The sequence below is a fragment of the Triticum aestivum genome, chromosome 4A, assembly GCF_018294505.1.
Source record: "Triticum aestivum cultivar Chinese Spring chromosome 4A, IWGSC CS RefSeq v2.1, whole genome shotgun sequence".
Lineage (NCBI taxonomy): Eukaryota > Viridiplantae > Streptophyta > Magnoliopsida > Poales > Poaceae > Triticum > Triticum aestivum.
In genome coordinates this window covers 494,929,420-494,945,615 of record NC_057803.1, presented here as the reverse complement: position 1 = coordinate 494,945,615, position 16,196 = coordinate 494,929,420, and positions in this window count along the sequence as shown.

The window sequence follows — 16,196 nt, the reverse complement described above, 5'->3', positions numbered from 1 at the left end:
TGCATGATGGCTATATTATCTGACTTTTGTGAAAAAGATTTGTGAGGTTTTCATGGATGACTTTTCCGTCTATGGATCTTCTTTTGATGGTTGCTTGAGTAACCTTGATCGAGTTTTGCGGAGATGTGAAGAAACTAATCTTGTCTTGAATTGGGAAAAGTGCCACTTTATGGTTAATGAAGGTATTGTCTTGGGTCATAAAGTTTCTGAAAGAGGTATTGAAGTTGATAAAGCCAAGGTTGATGCTATTGAACAGATGCCATGTCCCAAGGACATTAAAGGTATAAGAAGTTTCCTTGGTCATGCCGGTTTTTATAGGAGGTTCATTAAGGACTTCTCAAAAATTTCTCGGCCTCTGACTAATTTATTACAAAAAGATATACCATTTGTTTTTTATGATGCTTGTGTAGAAGCATTTGAAATACTTGAGAAAGCATTGATCTCTGCACCTGTTGTTCAGCCACCTAATTGGAATTTACCCTTTGAAATTATGTGTGATGCTAGTGATTATGCTGTAGGTTTTGTTCTAGGACAAAGAGTTGATAAGAAACTAAATTTTATTCAATATGCTAGTAAAACTCTAGACAATGCTCAAAGAAATTATGCTACCACTGAAAAAGAATTCTTAGCAGTTGTATTTGCTTGTGATAAGTTTAGACCTTATATTGTTGATTCTAAAGTAACTATTCACACTGATCATGCTGCTATTAAATATCTTATGGAAAAGAAAGATGCTAAACCTAGACTTGTTAGATGGGTTCTCTTGCTACAAGAATTTGATTTGCATATTGTTGATAGAAAAGGAGCTGAGAACCCCGTTGCAGACAACTTGTCTAGGTTAGAAAATGTGCTTGATGACCCACTACCTATTGATGATAGCTTCCCTGATGAGCAATTAAATGTCATAAATGCTTCTCATACTGCTCCATGGTATGTTGATTATGCTAATTACATTGTTGCTAAGTTTATACCACCTAGTTTCACATACCAGCAAAAGAAAAAGTTCTTCTATGATTTGAGGCATTACTTTTGGGATGACCCACACCTTTATAAAGAAGGAGTAGATGGTGTTATTAGATGTTGTGTACCTGAGCATGAACAGGAACAGATCCTATGCAAGTGTCACTCCGAAGCTTATGGAGGACACCATGCTGGAGATAGAACTGCACATAAGGTATTGCAATCTAGTTTTTATTGGCATACTCTCTTCAAGGATGCCCGTAAGTTTGTCTTATCTTGTGATGAATGTCAAAGAATTGGTAATATTAATAGATGTCAAGAAATGCCTATGAATTATTCACTTGTTATTGAACCATTTGATGTTTGGGGCTTTGACTATATGGGACCCTTTCCTTCCTCTAATGGATATACACATATTTTAGTTGCTGTTGATTACATTACTAAGTGGGTAGAAGCTATTCCAACTAGTAGTGCTGATCATAACACTTCTATTAAAATGCTTAAAGAAGTTATTTTTCCAAGATTTGGAGTCCCTAGATATTTAATGACTGATGGTGGTTCACATTTTATTCATGGTGCTTTCTGTAAAATGCTCGCTAAATGTGATGTTGATCATAGAATTGCATCTCCTTATCATCCTCAGTCTAGTGGTCAAGTAGAATTGAGTAATAGAGAACTCAAATTAATTTTGCAAAAGACTGTTAATAGGTCTAGAAATAATTGGTCCAAGAAACTTGATGATGCATTATGGGCCTATAGAACTACATATGAAAATCCTATGGGTATGTCTCCGTATAAAATGGTCTATGGAAAAGCATGTCACATACCTCTCGAACTAGAACACAAGGCTTATTGGGCTATTAAAGAACTTAATTATGATTTTAAACTTGCTCGTGAGAAGAGGTTATTTGATATTAGCTCACTTGATGAATGGAGAACCCAAGCCTACAAACATGCCAAGTTGTTTAAAGAAAAAGTTAAAAGACGGCATGACAAAAGGATACAAAAGCGTGAGTTTAATGTAGGTGATTATGTATTGCTATACAACTCTCGTTTAAGATTTTTTGCAAGAAAACTTCTCTCTAAATGGGAAGGTCCCTACGTTATCGAGGAGGTCTACCGTTCCAGCGCCATAAAAATCAACAACTTTGAAGGCACAAACCCGGAGGTGATGAACGGTCAAAGAATCAAACATTATATCTCAGGTAATCCCATAAATGTTGAAAACAATGTTATTGAAACCGTAACCCCGGAGGAATACATAAGGGAGACTTTCCAGAACGTTTCAGACTCCGAAAAGGAATAGGTATGTGGTACGGTAAGTAAACCGACTCCAAAACAATTTTTAAGGCAATATTTCTCCATTTTTGAATATTTAGAAAAATAGAAAAATAAGAAGCAGTCCGGGAAGGACATGAGGCCTCCACGAGGGTAGGGGCGCGCCCTACCCTACTGGGCGCGCCCCCCTACCTTGTGGGCATCTCATGTGCTCTCCGGACTCCGTTTTCGTACACAACACATATTTTGGTCGGTAAAAAATCATTATATAATCTCCCAGGGGTTTTGACTCCCGTATCACGCAAATATCTCTTGTGTTTGTTTTGAGTTGTCCTGCTGCAGACAGAGCAACATGTCGTCCCAGGATTCAGAAGGAGAAAGCTATGTGGCTGATTACCTCGCAGATCCTAAGGTCTATGGGGATGTGGAGCACTGTGGTTGGACTACGGAAGAAGAATAGGACTATGAACCCAAGGGAAAGGAGGAGACGAGCTCAGATGAAGATGAAGTCCCACTACCTCAACCTGGGGACATGCATGTGGAGTTCAAAAAGTCAAGCCTCCCGGATAGTGTAAAGAAACCTAAGATCGAGTTTATCCCTTTTCGCCACTTGCAGGAGAACAAGCAGGAACTATGCCTTGGAAGAAGGACGACAAGCCCACGCCATCAACAAAATCACCACCATCTCCATCAACAAAGAAGAATTGAGTATCTGGTATGGGCACTCCACTTGGCAACTGCCAAGCTTGGGGGAGTGCCCCGGTATCGTATCACCATCACTTTATCTTTACTGTTTTTCTTAGTTCGATCCTTTTGGTAATATCTTGATCTAGTAGAATAAAAGTTCTTAGTATGATTTAGTCATGAGTTTTGCTTTAATTATCCTTCTATGTAATCGAGTCCGTGAGCTATATAATAAAGATTAGTGTTGAGTCAAGGGCTTGATTATTTTGCCATGATCCTAAGTGAATAAAAGAAAAAAGAAATAAATAAAAAGAAACAAAGAGATCATGTGAATCTTATGGAGAGTAATGAGCTCACATAGAAAGAGTATGATGAATAAAAGTTGTTGAGAGTTAACAAACACAGTTTTGGTTATCGTTGCAATTAATAGGAAGTAATAAAGAAAGAGAGGTCTTCACATATAAATATACTATCTTGGACATCTTATTATTGTGAGCACTCATTAAAATATGACATGCTAAAGAGTTGACATTGGACAAGGAATACAACGTAATGGGTTATGTTTTCTTACATCTGAGATAAATTATATTGTCTTGGATCTTCCAACATGATGAGCTTGCCTTTCCCCCTCATGCTAGCCAAATTCATTGCACCAAGTAGAGATACTACTTGTGCTTCCAAATACCCTCAAACCAGTCTTGCCATAGAGTACACCATATCTACCTATGGATTGAGTAAGATCCATCAAGTAAGTTGTCATCGGTGCAAACAATAAAAATTGCTCTCTAAATATGTATGATTGATTGGTGTGGAGGAAATAAGCTTTATATGATCGTGTGATATGGAAGTAATAAAAGCGACAGACTGCATAATAAAGGCCCATATCACAAGTGGCAATATAAAGTGACATTCTTTCGCATTAAGATTTTGTGCATCCAACCATAAAAGCGCATGACAACCTCTGCTTCCCTCTGCGAAGGGCCTATCTTTTACTTTTATCTCCTACATTGCATAAGAGTCATCATGATCTTCACCCTTCTTTTTCACATTTTATCCTTTGGCAAGCACAATATGTTGGAAAGATCCTGGTATATATGGCTAATTGGATGTGAGTTTTCATGAACTATTACTGTTGACATTACCCTTGAGGTAAAACATTGGGAGGCAAAACTATAAGCCCCTATCTTTTTCTGTGTCCGATTGAAACTCCATGCCCATAAGTATTGCGTGAGTGTCAGCAATTGTGAAAGACTATATGATAGTTGAGTATGTGGACTTGCTGAAAAGCTCTTATACATTGACTCTTTCCTATGTTATGATAAATTGCAATTGCTTCAATGACTGAGATTGTAGTTTGTTGATTTTCAATGAAGTTTATGATTCATACTTGATATTGTGATTGAATTATTACTCTAGCATTAGAGATTATATGACAAAGAATTATATGAGTTGCTGTTCTAAGAATGATCATGATTCCCTCATGTCCATATTTTATTTTTATCGACACCTCTATCTCTAAACATGTGGACATATTTTCCGATTTCGGCTTATCGCTTGAGGACAAGCGAGGTCTAAGCTTGGGGGAGTTGACCCGTCCATTTTGCATCATGCTTTCATATCAATATTTATTGCATTATGGACTGTTATTACACATTATGTCACAATACTTATGCATATTATCTCTTATTTTACAAGGTTTACATAAAGAGGGAGAATGCGAGCAGCTGGGATTCTGGGCTGGAAAAGGAGCAAATATTAGAGACCTATTCTGCACAGCTCCAAAAGTCCTGAAACTTCATGGAAGATGTTTTCCAAATATATAAAAAATACTCAGCGGAAGAAACTCACCGGGGGGCACACCCTGCCCACGAGGGTGGGGGCGCGCCCTACCCCCTGGGCGCGCCCCCTACCTCGTGGGCCCCCTGGTGGCCCTCCGGTGGCCATCTTCTGCTATATGGAGTCTTTCGATGGGAAAAAATGATAAGCCATCTTCTCGGACGAAACTCCACCACCATGAGGCGGAACCTTGGCGGAACCAATCTAGGGCTCTGGCGGAGTTCTTCTACCGGGGAAACTTCCCTCCCGGAGGGGGAAATCATCGCCATCGTCATCACCGACGCTCCTCTCATTAGGAGAGGGCAATCTCCATCAACATCTTCATCAGCACCATCTCATCTCAAAACCCTAGTTCATCTTGTCGGCGTTCTGGGAACGGGGGTCCCCAGACTTGCCTGCCTGCAGCCTGCAGCGTGGCTCAAAGGGGGCCCAGCACGGCCCATCTTCATCAACACAAGACCCAAGACCCTCGCGAGGGGCCAAGCCTCGCGGGGCGGACAACGTGGAGCTTCCTCAGGCACGGCCTCATCAGGCTGACTCACGAGGAGGCGGAGAAATCAAGGCGGGGTACCTCACTAGGTGCCCATGACGTAAGCCATGACGACCAAGGGCGCCAGGCAGGCGCCAGCCCGCGCAGTGTCCTCCTTTCCTCTTTGGTGCAAAGGGGGCAAGCGCAGGCGAGAGGATCAAGCAAAGGCATCCATTTTGGTGCAATGAGACCAAGACCGGTCCAACGGTGGGAAGGAGGTCATCGTGGAGCCCAGGACGGCGTCACCATAGAGCCTTTGGCAGGCGAGGACCCACTTTAGTCAAGACAAGTTTACCCGATGTTCCCCTTCAAAATGGCCAATTGTTGGCGCCCTTCCCGCTCAATATTTGGGAGGAGGCCCAGGGCCCTTGCCTATAAATAGGACTAGCCACCCCCAGGGTAGGAGAGGATGATGAAGATGAAGTAGAGCATCTAGATCAAGAGAGGTCCAGAACCTGGGCAAGCAGAGAATCAGAGATAGAGAGAGAGAAGGGCGGCTGAGCTCCTCCTAGCAGTTCATCGCCCCAGCCAAGAGCAGACCCTCACGAGGCTGTTCTTCCTTGTATTGTTCATCATCATCAGCCCAAGAGGCAATCCACCAACCACAAACTAGAGTAGGGTATTACACCACAATGGTGGCCTGAACTAGTATAAACCTTGTGTCCCTTGTGTTGTTCTTTCAGTAGTTTAGATCTTTGCAAGACGGAGAGGTAGAAGGCGTAATCTCCGCGCGCACCCCAGAGTTCGAACCTCAAGGGTCTGCCGGAACCCGAAATCCGACATTTGGCGTGCCAGGTAGGGGTGCACCGGAATTCGTCTTCCACCGCTCCATTCTCCTCCGACCGTCGCGTCCATGTCCGACGCTCGTCGGGCCCGCGCCGAGCGCCGGGACGCCATCGCTTCCCGCGTCGCCCAGACGGCGCCCGTCGGCGGGCGTCCTCGTCGTTCCCCGTCACCCGCCATCAACGCCGCCACTGGCCCGGCAGGGGACGAGCAGCAAGCGTCGTCTCAGCATCCATCCGTGCGGCAAGACGGTCGCACCGCTACTCCATCGCTCCCACCAGCTGTTTCTTCGTCCCGTGCGCTCCGCACACCCTTGGAGGCTCGAGCTGCGCTCATTGTGGCAAACGAGCTCCCGTGCTACCATCCCGTCGACGACGTCTATGAAGAGTGGCTCGACCGCGTCGCCGAGCTCGTCCGCACCGCAGGGGGCTCTCCTGCGTCGTCCGTTCCGCTGCGCCGCACCCCGCCCCGCGCGGGCAACGAAGCTCCAGGGGCATACCAGCCGCCTCCTCTCCAAGAAGACGCCATGGCTCCAAGGCGCATGGCCCCTGGGCGGAACCCGCTCCGTCAGGTGCCAGCGCAGCAAGAACGGAGCTACCAAGAAGTCCCTCGCCCGCAAGAAGCTGCCCGGCGCTCCCTGCTCCAGCACATCGCGACCCTGCTCCAGCTCCGGCACGCCAAGACCCCACGCTGCTCCCAGCTGCAGCGCATGGGGACCCGCAAGACCAAGATATCCACCAGCCAAAGCCTTTCGTGGCCACCGCAGGCTGCCGTGCCTACACCACCGAGCTGCGTAGCGTCGCGTGGCCCGGCAAGTTCAAGCCAGACCTGCCTCCTCGTTACAACGGCACGACCGATCCTACGGAGTTCCTCCAGCTCTATGAGCTGGGCATCGAAGCTGCCAGCAGGGACAAGAAGGTCATGGCGAACTGGTTCCCCATGGCGCTCAAGGAAGGAGCTCGCACCTGGCTCCTAAATCTGGCTCCAGGCACAATCTCTTCCTGGGACCAGATGCGCACCCGCTTCATCACCAACTTCCAAGGTACTCACGACCGGCCGTCCACCGTGAGCGACATGCGCCGCATCAAGCAACAACCCGGAGAGACCCTGCAAAAGTACATCCAGCGCTTCAACAGCGCGCGCCTCAAGATCCCCAAGGTGTCCGAGGAGGCCATCATCTCAGCCTTCTCCGATGGTGTGCACGACGTCAAGATGAAGGAGGAGCTGGCGATGCATGAAGACCTGTGCACCTCCCTGGAGCTATTCAACTTGGCGACCAAGTGTGCCAGGGCTGAGGAAGGACGTCTCTCCCTCCTCGAGCTGCCTGCCGCGGACCCAGAAGAGAAGAAGCCCAAGGCCAAGGACGTGAAGCGCAAGGGGGCTACCGTGCTCGCGGCAGAACCAGACACCAAGCGGGGCAAAGATCTGCCTGAGTCCTCCAGGGGCAGCCGGTACTGTGTGTACCACAACCTCCACACCCACAACACCAATGAATGCCAAGAACTCCCCCTCGTGCGAGAAGGAAGGATCGACTGTCGTCCCGACCGTGCTAATCGAGGCTACGGCCGAGGAGGAGGAAGAAACGCAGGACGCTGGGAAGACCGCGGCCCGCGCCAAGGGTGGCGCGATCAACCTCGCGAGGATCGCTGGCGAGACCTGCCTCACGAGGGGGACTGGAGGGATCAGCCTCGTGAGGATCGCCCACAAGGCAACGCAGGCCTCCCTCCACTGCCGCCTCAGCCAAGGAAGAACAAGGACCGCCATCAAGACGAAGGGGCTGGGGGCTTCCAGGAGCCACGCGCAATCGCCTGCATCCTGGGCGGAGCTCAAGCCCCAGTCTCCCAACGCATCTTCAAGCACTTTGCCCGCGAAGTGAATGTAGTCCTCCCCAAGCTCGAAGCAACGCGCCCTCTCAGGTGGTCGGCGTGCGCCATCACATTCAGCTCAGCGGATCAACTCAAGTGTGCGGCCACAACCGGAGTCCTCCCGATGCTTTGCTCCCCAGTCATCAGCAATGTACTGGTCACAAGGACCCTCATCGATGGTGGGGCAGGGCTCAACATCCTGTCCATGGAAACATTCAACAATCTCCAAGTGCCCTATGACCAGCTTCAGCCAACCAAGCCCTTCTCCGGAGTCACCGACGGTTCCACGGTCCCGATTGGGCAAGTCTGCCTCCCTGTCACCTTCGGGGCACGCAACAACTACCGCACCGAGCTCATCGACTTCGACGTCGCCCACATCCGCCTGCCGTACAACTCCATCCTCGGGTACCCAGCGCTGGCCAAGTTCATGGCCGTAACTCACCATGGCTACAACATCCTCAAGATGCCAGGTAGTGGCGGAGTCATCACGGTGCCCTCTGAAGAGAAGGATGCAGTGTGTTCCCTGGAGCGAGCCTTTCAGGCCGCGTCACTGGAAGACCCGGATCGCGGAAGCAGGAGGCTTCCCGAGACCACCCCCGAGAAGAAGAAGACATCGTCCGGACCGGCCCCTCAGGAGGCGGACCCCTCAGGGCCCGCGTCTACCCAAGGGGAACCTCCTTCCATCGCATAGGAAAGCGCGCCCGGCACCCTCCTCAGGCAGGGCTCGGGGGCTCTCCCCTGGAGGGCCGCCGACCTAGCCAGGGTCACGAGGGAGGCGCTTGGGCACCACGTGGAGGCATGTTTCGAAGCATGTTTCCCTCAAGAAGGAGCAAGGCAAGGAAGGTCAGACCCGCAGGAGTCCATCGACAAGGCCACTCAAGAACTACAGGAATCAAGAGTCATGAGAGGCTACCGCCGTCTGCCGGCTGTGGCTCGCCATCCAGGCGAGGATGGTGGGCTGCGCGTCTGCATCGACGTACCAGGGCTCAACCAAGTCGCTACGATGGAGCGCCTCTGGCCCTTGCGAGTGGGGCACTGCGGGGGTCCGCCCCACAGCTACGTTCGCATGCCTTACGGCTTGCCGAGCGCGGCTGCTACGTACTAGCGCCTCATGAGGGGCATCATGGAGGCACAAGAAGACAGGCGTTCCGCAGCCTTGGTGAAGATGGAGATGATTCGCGAAGAGCCACCAGTGCCTCCGGAGCCTCCCGAGGCCCCTGGGCCTGGGGGCTCATGAGGATCGGCTTCCGCAGCCCACCGAGTCTGCTGCACCAACACCCCGTCGTCCTCGACATCTTCAGGTGACATCTTTCAAGTTTCATTTCTAGCTGGGAGCGCCCTCCCAGGGCTGCATCATTCCCAGGCTGCGTGGGTCCGTCCCTGCGGCGTGTATCCCTTTCATTTCATGTTGTTAGCTTGCTTTGTTGGGGGCGCCCCCCGGGCTGCATCATCCCCAAGTCGCTCAGGCCTGACCCAGCGATGCCTACCTTCCTAGCATCTATTTGAATGAATCCCCTCCTTTGCGGATAACGTGTTTGATCTAGTTGCCTGCTCAACTGACGCCAACTGACGGGATTGCTCCCATAACGGCACGATGCTTGCGCATGGGTCCGTCCCTGCAACATCGACAAACCTGAATGGCTGAGCTCTGGCCGCGGCAGCCCCACATGGCGCCACCTCGTCAAGCCTTCAGTGCCTCACTTCCCCTCGGAAGCAACTAACGGCTGACTGATAATTGTCATGGCAACCCCTTCCTCCTTCTATGATGACTTTACAGGATCCCCTAAGGGAGTCACGCCAGGCAAGGCCCTCGCGGCGTTCCCTTCACTCTCGTCCACGCGAACCACTTGCACGTTAAAGGGGGGTGCCTGAGCATCGCGACTTAGGGCTCCTACTGGCTCTCCAGCCCTCACCCTCTGGCCTTGACCACGGCATCGCGACCTGGCATACTAGCGACGGCTGAGACTAGCTCGAGGGCCGGGACCCGAGGACGTAGAGCAGAAAGGGGAGCGAAGGCGGGGGAGAAGGGGCACGCGAGGACCTCGCTGAGCGATTCCGCTCCTGCCGACGCGCGGACCCGATGACACACCAGGAATAATCCCTGATTCTCGAGATAAGTCACCACCCGAAAGCACCGGCTACCGTAGCACTACCCCCGCACCTAATGCAATTCCGTGTCAGCGACGCCGCTCTCTTCTCGCCGAACGACGGATGCTTGGGCGCCAAAGGGGACCTCCTGAGCATCGCGACTCAGGGGCTCTTACCGGACCCCAAGTCGCTCACCTCCTGGCCTTGACCACGGCATCGCAACCTGGCATACCAGCAACGGCTAACGCCGCCTTGGGACTGGGACCTATCGACGCAGAGCACCAAGCCCTCGCGAGGTTTGAAAGGGAGAACTGAGCTAAGACGGAATCAGCAACTCACACAGCTCTGCAGCAAGGGTTATATATTAACAAACAGGATCACAGGCACCTTACAAGCCCCCATGGGGCGCATTTTGATTCCTCGCAGGGGACGGATCCTAAGGGATGCTAACTACATGCGCCCCTGCAAAAGACGCCAGCATCAACAGTGGGCCATCAAGCGCCGGCGCCAACCCCATCTAGATCAGAGTCGGCGACGGCCAGACGAGCCCGCCCTGCTCCAGGAGCGGCGCCAGCTCGTGGGCTCGTAGCTGTCGTCACTCGTCTCCAGAGTCACGAAGATCTCGCTGGAGTCGCTGGATCCTCCGGCGCCTCCATCACCTGTGGAGCCGCCAAGGGAGCGGTCGACGGGCCTAGCCCTCACCATGGCGAGGTCCTGGCCACCTCTCCCGGGGCAACACTCTAGCCGGCGCCCGCTCGCATCGAAGACCTTGAAGAGCATCACCGAAGCACCGTCGTAATCCAAGTGGACCGTGAAGACGCCCCTTACCCTGCAAACCCGGGCGATCTCTCTCCAGCCCCGAGTCATGTAGACCTCGCCCGGGGCAACGACCGCGACCTCTGCCTCGGTCGCGAGGGTGCTGCAGTCGGCGTGCTTCAGCCAGAGCTCCAGGGGCTCCCCCTGCGGGATGATTGAGGCGAAGAAGGGAGGAAGGCGGATACAAGACTGAAGAGGAATGGCGACGTGAAGCACGAACTCTCGGGAGGAGTCCTCGGCGTGGACCCCAGGAGGAACAACCCACACCTTCGTGACCCGTCAGCGCCGACGACGGCGCTGACCGCGGGGATCGGCATCGACCCCTTCAAGGCCCTCGACGTGGGCATACAAGGGAAGCGGGAACCCCGGAGGAGGCCGCTCGCACCAAGGCCTCGACACCACCGGCCGCAAAGGGCGAGTCGTTTCTTCGGCGGGAGCGGGTCTGGTCCCTCTCAAGGGGCCTTTCCCTTCTCCGATGCAGAGAACCGGCGGATCGGAGCCATCGCAGCAAGACGGAGCAAGGATCGGGAAGAAGGAAAAGCAAGGAGGGATGGACTAGAAGGGCACGCGCAGTTCCGTACTTATAGCCGGCGAAGGCCAACCGTCGGCCTCCATGATCGCAGGTAATCATGACACGATTTGCATGCATGGACTTGTCCAATCCGCGCGATCACCGAGGCGTCATGGGGAAGCGGAGACGCCCACGCCCCATCAGCCGCCACGCGGCGCCCAAGGCTGCAGGCTGTTAGGGCCCGCGGCGCTTCGCCCTTGCCCTTTTGCCTCTCAGCACGGCCAAGTCCGGGCGTGCCTTGGGCCCGGGGGCTACTGTCGGCGTTCTGGGAACGGGGGTCCCCAGACTTGCCTGCCTGCGGCCTGCGGCGTGGCTCAAAGGGGGCCCAGCACGGGCCATCTTCATCAACACAAGACCCAAGACCCTCGCGAGGGGCCAAGCCTCGCGGGGCGGACGACGCGGAGCTTCCTCAGGCGCGGCCTCATCAGGCTGGCTCACGAGGAGGCGGAGAAATCAAGGCGGGGTACCTCACGAGGTGCTCATGACGTAAGCCATGACGACCAAGGGCGCCAGGCGGGCGCCAGCCCGCGCAGTGTCCTCCTTTCCTCTTTGGTGCAAAGGGGGCAAGCGCAGGCGAGAGGATCAAGCAAAGGCATCCATTTTGGTGCAACAAGACCAAGACCAGTCCAACGGTGGGAAGGAGGTCATCGTGGAGCCCAGGACGGTGTCACCACAGAGCCTTTGGCAGGCGAGGACCAACTTTAGTCAGGATAAGTGTACCCGATGTTCCCCTTCAAATGGCCAATTGTTGGCGCCCTTCCCGCTCAATATTTGGGAGGAGGCCTAGGGCCCTTGCCTATAAATAGGACTAGCCACCCCCAGGGTAGGATAGGATGATGAAGATGAAATAGAGCATCTAGATCAAGAGAGGTCCAGAACCTGGGCAAGCAGAGAATCAAAGAGAGAGAGAGAAGGGCGGCTGAGCTCCTCCTAGCAGTTCATCACCCCAGCCAAGAGCAGACCCTCGTGAGGCTATTCTTCCTTGTATTGTTCATCATCATCAGCCCAAGAGGCAATCCACCCACCACAAACTAGAGTAGGGTATTACACCACAATGGTGGCCCGAACTAGTATAAACCTTGTGTCCCTTGTGTTGTTCTTTCAGTAGTTTAGATCTTTGCGAGACGAAGAGGTAGAAGGCGTAATCTCCACGCGCACCCCAGAGTTCGAACCTCAAGGGTCTGCCGGAACCCGAAATCCAACACATCTCTTGTATCCAATTCTTGTCTCCAAGTCCGGGATTGGTGCTAGTAGGTTGCTAGTAGTGTTAATTACTCCTTGTAGTTGATGCTAGTTGGTTTAATTGGTGGAAGATCATATGTTCAGATCCTATATGCATATTAATACCCCTCTGATTATGAACATGTTTATGCTTTGTGAGTAGTTACTTTTATTCCTAAGGACATGGGAGAAGTCTTGCTATTAGTAGTCATGTGAATTTGGTATTCGTTCGATATTTTGATGAGATGTATGTTGTCTCTCCTCTAGTGGTGTTATGTGAACGTCGACTACATGACACTTCACCATTGTTTGGGCCTAGAGGAAGGCATTGGCAAGTAATAAGTAGATGATGGGTTGCTAGAGTGACAGAAGCTTAAACCCTAGTTTATGTGTTGCTTCGTAAGGGGCTGATTTAGATCCATATGTTTCATGCTATGGTTAGGTTTACCTTAATACTTTTGTTGTAGTTGCAGATGCTTGCAATAGAGGTTAATCATAAGTGGGATGCTTGTCCAAGTAAGGGCAGCACCCAAGCACCGGTCCACCCACATACCAAATTATCAAAGTACCGAACGCGAATCATATGAACGTGATGAAAACTAGCTTGACGATATTCCCATGTGTCCTCGGGAGCGCTTTACATCATATAAGAGTTTGTCCAGGCTTGTCCTTTGCTACAAAAAGGATTGGGCCACATTGCTGCACCTTATTTACTTTTGTTACTTGTTGCTCGTTACAAATTATCTTAACACAAAACTATCTGTTACCACTTATTTCAGTACTTGCAGAGAATACCTTGCTGGAAACCGCTTATCGGTTCCTTCTGCTCCTTGTTGGGTTCGACACTCTTACTTATCGAAAGGACTACAAAAGAGCCCCTATACTTGTGGGTCGTCAAGGGCTGCCTTTTTCGTACAGAAATGAGCTCCGTCGTGTACCCGCATGGGTGTGGTTGGGAAAGAGACGGGAGTACGTGCGCCGTGCGTGCACCTCTTCTCTTCGTGCACGTCCCCCACCTACGTGGGTGTGTGTGAGAGAGATACAAACCTAGAAATAATGCGCCGTCCATGCCCATGCCTCCGCCCAGTCCGACCACCAGTCACCACCACGCCCCACTCCTCCTCACCTTATCTCTCATCTTTCTCCCTCCATTTTTATATACAAGGGGCCACTATCAAAATTACAATTTGCAGATATACAAGGCCACTAACACTAATCGACGCAATATTAATGGTATTTGCCTTGTGGTACTAGCAAAGGAGGACATTAAGTATCCCTTGAATGCATGCGGGAGTTTGCAAAAAAATGCATCTTGATGTTCCGTGCAATGCACGAGCATCTTGCTAGTCCATGAAAACAACACATGGAAAAATTCCACGGCGAACGAGGGATTTGAATGTGTTGGGAGGGGCTGTTTGGATCTTGCCCGGGGTAGCCAAAATATTGGCGACCCTTTTGTCCACCGGTGCCTTTGCCACCGATGAACGAGGAATGGCTCGGGTGCTCATGCTGTTATGCATCCTCCAGCGCACACGTTGGAGACGAGCTCGCATGAGCTGTGTTGTTTTGTCCCACAACACCGCCCGAGCCACCCGCAAACCGACCGGCGACCTGCAAATTACGCCATCCAACCGTAGCCGCACACATTATGACAGCAACTCAACCAACCGGACGAAATTCATGCAAACACGTAGACAAACTGATATTTCATATAAACAACGAAGGAAATCATATAAAATACCGGATTTTCATACAAACATGATGGATTTCATTACATTCAAATGAACTACACGGTGCTACTTTTGGACAACACGTGTATATAATACCTGGCCTAAATGGTCGCCCGCTGATCGATTTGTGTTCCTCATGTCCGGCAGCACGATCACCAGACTGCCAGGAGCCTAGGAGGTATATGCTTCAGCGCAAAGGACGACTCGCTTCCCCACTGCCCAACTGATATCATTGGCTAGTGCCGAAGATGATGGTGGCTGGCACCAGTTCGAGTTCATCACCGGCCACTACTTCGCCATGGCCGGCACCGGCTCGAGTTCATCCTAACATTCCCCTCTTCTGTGCAGCCCATGCGGGGTCGACGAAGGTCCTCGCAACAAAAGGATCCGGCAAGACACCTATTGTGTATGCCGGCGTCGCCTCCGCGGTGGCCTTCATGGGACCCAAGCGGTGGCGGCCTCCCGTGTTCTACTTCTCCTCGATGATGGCGGCGGACACGGAGGCGTTGGCCACCGACTCGTCGCTCTCCGCGCACCCGGCTTCTGCGCTGCTTGCATGGCGCAGCCACCGGCATGGGAGTCTCGGCCACAGAAATGGGAGACGCGGTACAAGGCGGCGGCGTGGACGGCAGCAACGACGCCCATGCGCCGCTCCTTGTCGAGCTGGCCTGGAGCGGCGAGTTGCTGAACCGCGCGCTGGCTTGGGGCGGCAACTGGCTTCGTCGGGCGAGGGGAGGGAGGTGGATCAGCGAGCTGCATAGCTCGTATCCGGTGGGCTACCCAGCCAGCTTGGATGCGGAATAACTACTCTTCATAAGCCATTGTAAGAGTGGACAAAATGGTGGAGGAGATAGGGGAGCGGCGGAGGTGTGCGATTCTTGGCTGGCGTTTGGCCTTGTTTAAATAGGAGATTAAATAGACAGCGGACGGGAGGAGCTCGTCCGGCGTTGTGTTTAACACCGGCCCGGTCATGAATGGACGTGTGTCCAGAGTGGGTTTCTCGGCTTCCACACGGGCGGGTTTCATGGAGGCATTTGAATGCGGCATGGATGCGTGTTCAGCCGGGCATGCCGCGAGTGGCGCCCTCGACTCTAACCTAGGACACCGCACCGTTCTTCCATTGACGTGTGGGCTCTTTGGGTGCATGGCCTGCATGTCAGTGACCCAACGCAGGCAGCGCACAGCAGAGGAATCTTTGGTGGGCCAGGGCGGTCAAAAGCGGGCATTTCATAAACCGATGATTGTTCATTGAGTGTGACGTCATCTTTTTCATGTAGATAAGCCTACTATGTTGATAGCCCATTCGATATGTTGTGATTCATAAAGACCGCTGCAAACATCAATGTTCTGCTTATCACATATAAGATTGATTAATACCTGTAACAATCCATGTCCTTAACAAAGGGTGCATGCAAGTATAGGTTGAGTGTGTGTCTTGCGTCGTGTCCTGTGTGCATGCAGGCGTGCGAGTGTTGCATGCGTGCAAGGGTACGTTTCAGTGTTGCATGCATGGGTGCGTACGTGCATGTGTACGTGTCAGTGTTGCACGCCAACATGCGTGCGTGTGTACATGTCAGTGTTCCATGCCTACATGTGTGCGTGTCTTGCGTGCATGCATGTGTATGTGCGGGGTGAGGCTACACGTCAGTCGACTGACTTTTTCATCTCTGGTCATTAGATTTTCCAGCCGTTGGATACGAAATCAAGGGCCTCCAGTTTATCATCAAACTCCACCCCCCTGAGCCGCCAGCCACCACCGGCCGAACCGCCAGCCCCCGCCGCCCGCGGCCGGACCGCCCTCCCTGAAACCACTCCCCACCGTCGGTCCGCCGCCG